We start from the raw sequence: 8,250 nt of genomic DNA on the forward strand, positions 1-8,250 counted from the left end.
CTTCAAGTTCAAACATAGTTTAATGGTGAATCCAAAGTTGTAAATGCAAAATAAACGCAAAGTGAAGACTGCTTTAAACCAAGCATGAAAGACTAAAAAGTCAAAGTTGAGATTTCATACATCTGGTTTTAATATATCTTCTTATGTTATTAGACAAATGACCTTTTTTGTTTTGTTTGTTTTAAAAATTCACTCCCATTGTCATTGCTGCTACAACGTAATATTCTTTTAAAGGAGTTTTTAGTGTCACTTTTCTAGTAAGAGATCAAGCTATAGAACGGACGTGTTAAGCAAAAATTATAAGCAAATTCCTCACATCAATGTATGAGGAGTAATGCAGCAGTACAGTTATGCATAAAAGTGAAATCCATTTTCAAGAAGGGTATGTGCTTCTTAAAGATTCTTTTTTGTGTTCTTGAAACTGACAAAACACTTGCCACCATCATTTTTGACAGTAATAAAGGACATTTCACCCAGAAGTAGCAGTTAATATGCCAAAATACAGGATTGAATTAACAGTATTATTAGCACCACATTTCAGTTCCGAGACCTTCTGAATGAGGAGTCACTTCAGGAGTATTTAAGTATTAATGACAGTGCCAGGGCATTGTGCAAAATGAAACTGGAGAAAATTCATGGGGTTATGAACATAAGCTTTGTCTTAGTTCACTTTTGCACAGTCTTTAGAGGATTCCCTGGGAGTAAACACCCTTAATTAATTCCCAAGTAAAAGAAAGAAAGATAATTTTTTCCACTTACTGCATTCGTTGTCCTTTGTCCATGCATTGAAGTCAAAGGGCTGTTCTGTTCTTACCTAGCTCCAGGTTGCCCTCCGGATTAGGCATAAACGTGAGCGGCAAGAAGCGTGTTCACTTTGTAACTGTACCAGGAGCAGCCCATCGCACTGATGCTAGAGAGCCCAACAGGACACAGTGCTAAACTTCAGCATGAGAGCACAGCATCTATTAGCCCTGAGGCTCTACCATTTCACCTACACCTGGGCGGATCTATCAAGCTTCATCTCTATTAGAGCTATTTGACTCTGTGGTTTAAGAGAGAGGAGGAAAAAAAAAAAAAAAAAAAAAGAGGCTTGCCGTTGTCACACTTGTTTCCTATTAAAGAGCCTTACGGCGGATTGAGTAATTGTGTACGAAGGTAGTCTGGCTGGCAGATGTGTGCAGCCCCAGAGGAGCACTAGATTCAAGGCAGATGGGTTGTACCAGGGCGCAAACAACATTGAGAGAGAGAGAGGCGTGATTAAAACAGCAGGCCTCTGTTTTATAGTGCTGGAAGTGGGGTAGCATTAAAACTCCTAGGAGACAGAGTTCCCCAAATGCTATTGCTCTGTAGCAAAGAAAACAATAAATTCAATAAAAAAGAAAGATTCTCAAACTATAATAGTTATAGAGATATTTATAATAATCACATTAACTATTAATGAGGGGCTAAATAATGCACCCTTCCCCCAATACCCTAACCGAACTTAATTAAAACTACTCAATCATGGGTCATAGTGGGTTATTGATAGTGTTAACGTGATGGATTTGAAACAGATCCCTCATTCTGCCACATAAGCCAAGTTATCTTTTTAATCTGAATTAAATTGCTTTAAGGAGATTTACACTGTCAGGCAGATTGACATTCTCCAATTGGACATTTATTTTAATGTTCTTGAAGCCAATTTTTACGGAAAATGTCCTCATCTAGGTATTTCTGTATATTACTTATTATTTCAGGCACCTTAACCCATCAAAACTTTAGGGTTTTCTGTGTCACCACTCTTTTTCACAAGAAAAAAAAAATGCACAAGAAATCAGAATGAGTATAATTAACTTCCAAAAATCAGGCTGTTGGATCTATTTTCCTATGTTGCTGAGAGCTATTTTCCCGTGTTAAACAGTGTGCGGCTACTATTGTTAATCATGATGATGATGGTAATTGAACAGTTGCTACATGACAAACTATGTAAAGAGCGTTACACAATCATTTCTTCTGAGTCCTACAAGGACACTGTAAGGTCAATATTGCTATTATTATCATCTTTTTTTTTTTTTTTTTTTAAACAAATGAGGGAGTCTCTGAGAGGTTACTGTACCCAAAGTCATGGTTTTGTTTTGGTTGGAAGCAGGATTCAATCTGATCTGCCTCTAGAATTCTCACTCTTCCCCATGTCAGACAGTCTCCCTGAAGAATAATTTTTATCCGGTACAGAATCAGATGATTATTATTGATCTCTTTTATAAGAAAATAAAACATAAACTCTTATTTATATGAATACTTAGAGTTTAGAAGTAGATATTCTAACTTCATGTGCCCAGACAGGTAGTAGAAATATAGTCTAGTCTACTGATAGAAGTGTAGACTCATGTTAGAGGGACCCAGCAAGTTAGGAATTGCCTAAGCAGTTATATTTTTAAAATAATTTATTGGAACTTTTTTATAATGAAAATCTCTTGAGCAAATGTTTCTTTAATATCCCTAATTCATTTGCAGCAAATTTGTAAAATAAAGTACAGGATTAAAAATTAAAAATTATCACATCTATTTTCCATGTTTCCATAAGTTGTCCAAAATTCATTCATTGTTTGATTAAAAATTTTTATGATCCTTTTCAGATTTTATCATTTCTCTGTAAATAATTACTTTATTCTAATAGAAGCTTGTTTGACTCATCAGTAAAATAATATAATTTAGTAGACTAAAAAGAGAAAAGCTCTTTTCACTTCTGGAAACAAAAAAGATAATAAAATAATTATTTAATAAAAGGTATGTTAAACTTCAATAAAAACTGTATTTAAGTTATGAGAGTAATATTTATTGAAAATTATAAAAGATAAACAACAATATAAAAGTCTGATTTTTAAATAATTGCATTGTTTTATGCTGTATGGCAGATCACACTAGCATCCATATCTTTTGTCCTCTGATTTTGGATATTTATAATAATCACACTAAACAATTAGAAAAGTGTCCTCTCTGTCATTCCATCTAAAAAAAGGAATAAGAAGAAACAAGCTTCAAAATGTAAAACTATTTTTAAGGGAACTATTAAAAGGCAATAAAGGAGAATAATAATGTATGGGAAAAATGGGGATAGGAAACCAAGGAAAAGACAGATGGAAGCAAAGAACACAGATAACAGAACCCAAGAAAAAAACTGATAAACAGATTGTGATTTCAGTGTACCCCAAGGGGCCAATACAATTTGAAGAAGTCTAAACGTTTCATAAATATCATTTGAATATAGCTGTGGTATGAGAAGAGGGTCTCTTTAACAATGTCTGGTTATTTTAGAGAGTGTTTGTGTATAAGTATATGTATGTATGTGTGATTTTCATATCCTAAAGACATTACAAGCATGTGTTGATATTCAGGTTTCAGAAATCATACTACTGGATGAGCACAAAATTACCTGCAGAAATATTACATAAGAGAGCCATTTATCATAACTTTCTTTAATTGGATTTAAGTAAATTAGATTGAAGTTTCTGGCTATCTGAACTCTCTATTATGAACTTTAGCATTTTCAGATTTCAGAAATTTTCACTGGAAAAACAAACAAAATTTCTGCATTTTCATGGTTTCACATAATTTACCCTGAAGACTGTCATTGTGATATGTTTTTTCTATCTTAGTTGAAAATGAAACATATTGGAAACATCCCAAGAAAAAAATATCCTGGGGAGTTTCCAGTCTAACTTTTATACCAAAACTTGGATAAGATTTAGAGAAGCATACAGTTTCTTTATTTTGATTTATATCTATGTTTTTTTCCCAACCCATCATACAAGCCTATTCACAAGGGGGTTCTCTTTAACAAATGCTCTCTAATTTATGAACTAATGATTCAATGCTTGCTGGTTTTTCTTTTACCTGTAGGAAGGCAAAAATCAAAATTTCCCCAACTCACGTCTAGCTGGCCACATCATTCCTGATTTGGATCTGTTTTCAATTCTATTTATTCCCATTCTATTAAATCACACATTCACCTTTAGTTTTACTAATGGAGGCTATGGCAGTGGTTGTGGTGTCTGTGAAGTTACTATTAATAAGATTCTTTTAATAAACTTCAATATGGTCTGTCATTTCCAATTAAATATCAAAATAGTTTGCTGAAATGATGTACAAATATTTCTCTTTAATAAATATGTTCAACTATTTATGATATGTGATTGAAACAGAAATTTAGGGCTCTTTTAATAATCTGGTTTAAGACTTGATTCTCTTTTAAATATGTGTCTTGCTTTGATCAAGCTTTCAAAGTCCAAATGGTAAATAATTTTAGTTCCAAGCCACTTATTTCTGAGTTAAAGGTAATGGAAAAACAGCATGATGATCCCTAGTATCAAATTGGCATTTCTGAAAACAGTGCTTCAGCTCCTAAATGTAAACACATTTTACGTAAATTCCTTTTAAAAAAACTTCTGCCAGACATGGTGGCTCACACCTGTAATCCCAACACTTTGGGAGGGCAAGGTGGGCAGATCACCTGAGGTCGGGAATTCGAGACCAGCGTGACAAACATGGAGAAACCCCGTCTCTACTGAAAATACAAAATTAGCCTGGCGTGGTGGTGCATGCCTGTAATCCCAGCTACTCGGGAGGCTGAGGCAGGAGAATCACTTGAAACCAGGAGGCAGAGGTTGTGGTGAGCCGAGATGACGCCATTGACCATTGACTCTAGTCTGGGCAACAAGAGCAAAACTCCATCTCAAAAACAACAACAACAACAACAAACAAACAAAAAAACCTTTCCATATTTTTATATTTTTCACGCCATAGTTTCAATTTTATGCCTCATTAACGCAAGGATATAAAACATATGGAGTTCCTTAAAGCACAGGGTTCACTGACTCTTTTACAGATATATCGTCTTCCCAGTGTGGTTTATTGGAGTGCGATTATATGTAACGTGAAGATAAAACAGGGTTTGTGTTTTTGTTGATTCACCGGTTTTAGAGAATGGGACTGAAATGTTACTTTATGTTGTTGTGGATTCACCAACTCTAAAATATGTCATGCAATGGGCAAAGAAAGTAAAAATTTAGGTACCAGACCATTAATATATTAATATTATGATATTACATTAATAGTATAAGCTATCAATAGAAAAAGATTGGATAGAATTGTAGAAAACGGTATATTTCTGTGAGCAGATCTGATAAAACTGTCAGAGATTTGCCAGTTGGGTGTGAATAATCAAGAATTCAACAAATATTCGGGGTAACTCCTTCTATGAGACTAGGCTTGATTCATATAATTTTATGATATAAAAATATTTCCAACATTGGTTCTCTTCTCCTTCTATTACGCTGGTGCAAAAGTAATCACAGTTTTTCCCATTAAAAAGTAAAAAGTTACAGTCTAATATTAGATCTTAAATATCATCCTAAAAAGTAATCAGGCCAAGGTAAGAACATTCTCTCCAAAATTTTTATTATAATAAAAATGCTAGTGATCGAGGAGGAGGATAAAATGTACTAATTAAATATTTTTAAAACTTATTCTTTATTCTCTGTGTTAGTTTAGGACATTAGCTAATAGTGGTATGGTATAGTATACTTTTCAAAGGACAAGCTGCATCAGGGAATAATTTCTTTGGGGAATATGAATAGTACGGGTTGTCAAAAGTGGTACAGGTGGTGTGATCAAAAGGGCTCCAGGTAGGTGGAAGTCCTTAAAATCATAAATCTCCATGAGGTGACCAACCCAAGGAAAGCCATTATTTAAAAAAAGATACATTTGGGTGAGTTCAAAATTAGGTAACATTTGGGGGTGGGGGACAGAGAGATAGAGGAAAATTTAAAGGAAAGAGGTCTCAAAAAAGTTCTGCCAACTTTACAATTTTGCCTAGGCCAACACTGGGAAATACGTAAGATAACTGGAGGCTATTTGTGAGCCAGTTAGTGAAAAGACTAAAACCCTTGCATAAAAATTATTATTTTACCATGTTTTTAAGATTTTCCAGACAATTTTTAATTTAGCCATCACTGATACATAACAATGCCTAATGTCTGACCTCAACATTTTACAAACTCTAGGGTATGAAAATGTACACACAAAACAAATTAAATAATATTTCATTTCAAGAATGATATATACAATAAATTTAATAAAAAGTAAGAAAATGTGAGTTCAATATGGATTGCATGAATTCATAAGTACTCAAGGACTTTGGTTCAGAAACAATGACAAAAGTAGTCAAATAGAAGTTTTAATTTGGGGAATCATGAATAAATGTGGGAAGGGCAAGATTGTGTAGAACAAAGAAACATTGTTAGAAATTTTCTGGTAAGTGTCTGGCATGATAAATATCATGTTTGGGAAAGATTAATTGGAAGGGATTAGCAAAATGCAAGACTGCCTTTGAGGCTGCTGCAATAACTCAGGCACTGACCTACTTTCCTGATTTGATCTTCACTTTTCCCTCAGCATAAAAGTATCCCTGCAGACTGATACACTCTAGTCCTTGTAGCATTCCATTCTCATTTCTGCTCCCATGTTTGTGCCACGTGCTTGTAGTTCACTGGAAAGGATAGGATTTAAAAACACTCTTTGACCCAAATCCTGATTCCACCACTTAATAGTAATTTAACTTCCCTAATCCTGTTCAATAAATGGAATTGCAACACCTACTTTTGAAGTTGAGCCATGATGAGGTCTCTAAACTGGAACTTTATAAAATGAATTAAATATAAACTTGAGGTAGTTAATTAATGTCTTTATATCTCCAAATTCTTACATAATGACTAGATTCTAGTATAGATGTCCAAAATATTTTTTTCAAATGTTTGCGTATCATAATATTTTTCATAGTGTGTCTCAAAAATGTAAAAACACTAACTAGGTGTAATTTTGTAGAATTACCAAATGGACTTGGTTAATGATAATGATATTAGAAACAAACTAACAAAAAAAAGTCTTATATTCAAGAGAAATTTCAAAGCTAAAAGCAACAATACTTGATAACAAATTAGAGATGAAGGAGGCTGAGTCAAAATTGATTTCACAAATAACAGAAAATTACAGTGGATTAAACAAGACCACTGTTTATTCAATGTCTCTTTCTTGTTCAAATGAGAGAAGTCCACCAGTTACATTCCAAGTCTTGCACGGCATCATTTCTCAAAACATAAGAGATCCACCATCTTCTTTGTTTCTGCCCTGCCATTTCCATCTAATGGATGTAATTTTCAAGGTAAGGAAAAAAAAAAAAAAAGCTGCTGGAATTCTGGTCATTGTTTTTGCGGTGACCAAAAGTTTGGTAGAGAGGGTAAAAACAAACCCATACCAAGTGTTAAAGGGCCAATCCAAAATGCTCCACATATAAACTTTTGCTTATATAATGTTGGCTTCACTAGCGGTAAGGAAGGTTGATAATGCAGTTGTGTTAACTGCCTGAAATATAAATCAGAACTATATTACTGAGAAATACAGCTAAATACTTTGGAGAAGAAACTAAAAGTCTCTTCTTTATCAATTAAAATGAAGATTAGTATTTGGGAGAAGTAGAAATATTTGGAGGAGGAACTATTTTAAGTTGGAATTTATTGACTTTAAATATGAGTGGATCCTGTAATCCTAGCATTTTGGGAGGCCAAGGAGGGCAGATCATTTGAGCTCAGGAGTTCGAGATCAGCCTGGGCAACATGGTGAAACCCCATTTCTGCAAAAAAAAAAAAGAAAAAAAAAAAAATACAAAGATTGGCTGGGCATGGTGGCATGTGGCTATAGCCCCAACTACTCCAGGGAGCTGAGGCAGAAGGATCACTTGAGTCCCGGAGGCAGAGGTTGCAGTGAGCTGAGATGACTATTGATTGTGTCTTTTGATGCACAAATGTTTTAAATTTTGATGAAGTCCAGTTTACCTCTTCTTTTCTTTTGTTGCCTATGCTTTGGGTATCATAGCCAAAAAATAATTGCCAAACCCGATAATAGAATGATTTTCCTCTGTGTTCTTCCAAGAGTTTTATTGTTGTAGCTCTTACATTTGTGTTTTAATCCATTTTTTATTAATTTTGGTATATGGCATAAGGTAATAGTTCAAATTATTCTTTTGAATGTGGATATGCAGCTTTACCAACACCATTTGTGGAAAAAACAGCCTTTTTCCTCTTTGAATGGTCTTGTCAATCTTGTTGAAAATCACTTCACCATATATGTGAGGGTTTATTTTTGGGCTCTGTATTCTGCTCCATTGGTATGTATGTCCAGTTTTATGCCACCTTATGCTCTTCTGATTACAGTAGC

General features: G+C 34.1%; 1 protein-coding gene across 1 annotated transcript in view; it reads right to left on the minus strand.

Moving 5' to 3' along the window:
* Positions 1–1,119, minus strand: part of LOC105475417 (semaphorin 3A) — a 539,208-nt gene extending 538,089 nt beyond the window's left edge. Inside the window, exon 1 of the mRNA XM_011730630.3 lies at positions 760–1,119. The gene's annotated coding sequence lies outside the window, so the exon portion shown is untranslated. The remainder of the gene's footprint in view (positions 1–759) is intronic.
* Between the last annotated feature and the right edge of the window lie 7,131 nt (positions 1,120–8,250).

Source organism: Macaca nemestrina, chromosome 4 (genome assembly GCF_043159975.1).
Source record: "Macaca nemestrina isolate mMacNem1 chromosome 4, mMacNem.hap1, whole genome shotgun sequence".
NCBI lineage: Eukaryota > Metazoa > Chordata > Mammalia > Primates > Cercopithecidae > Macaca > Macaca nemestrina.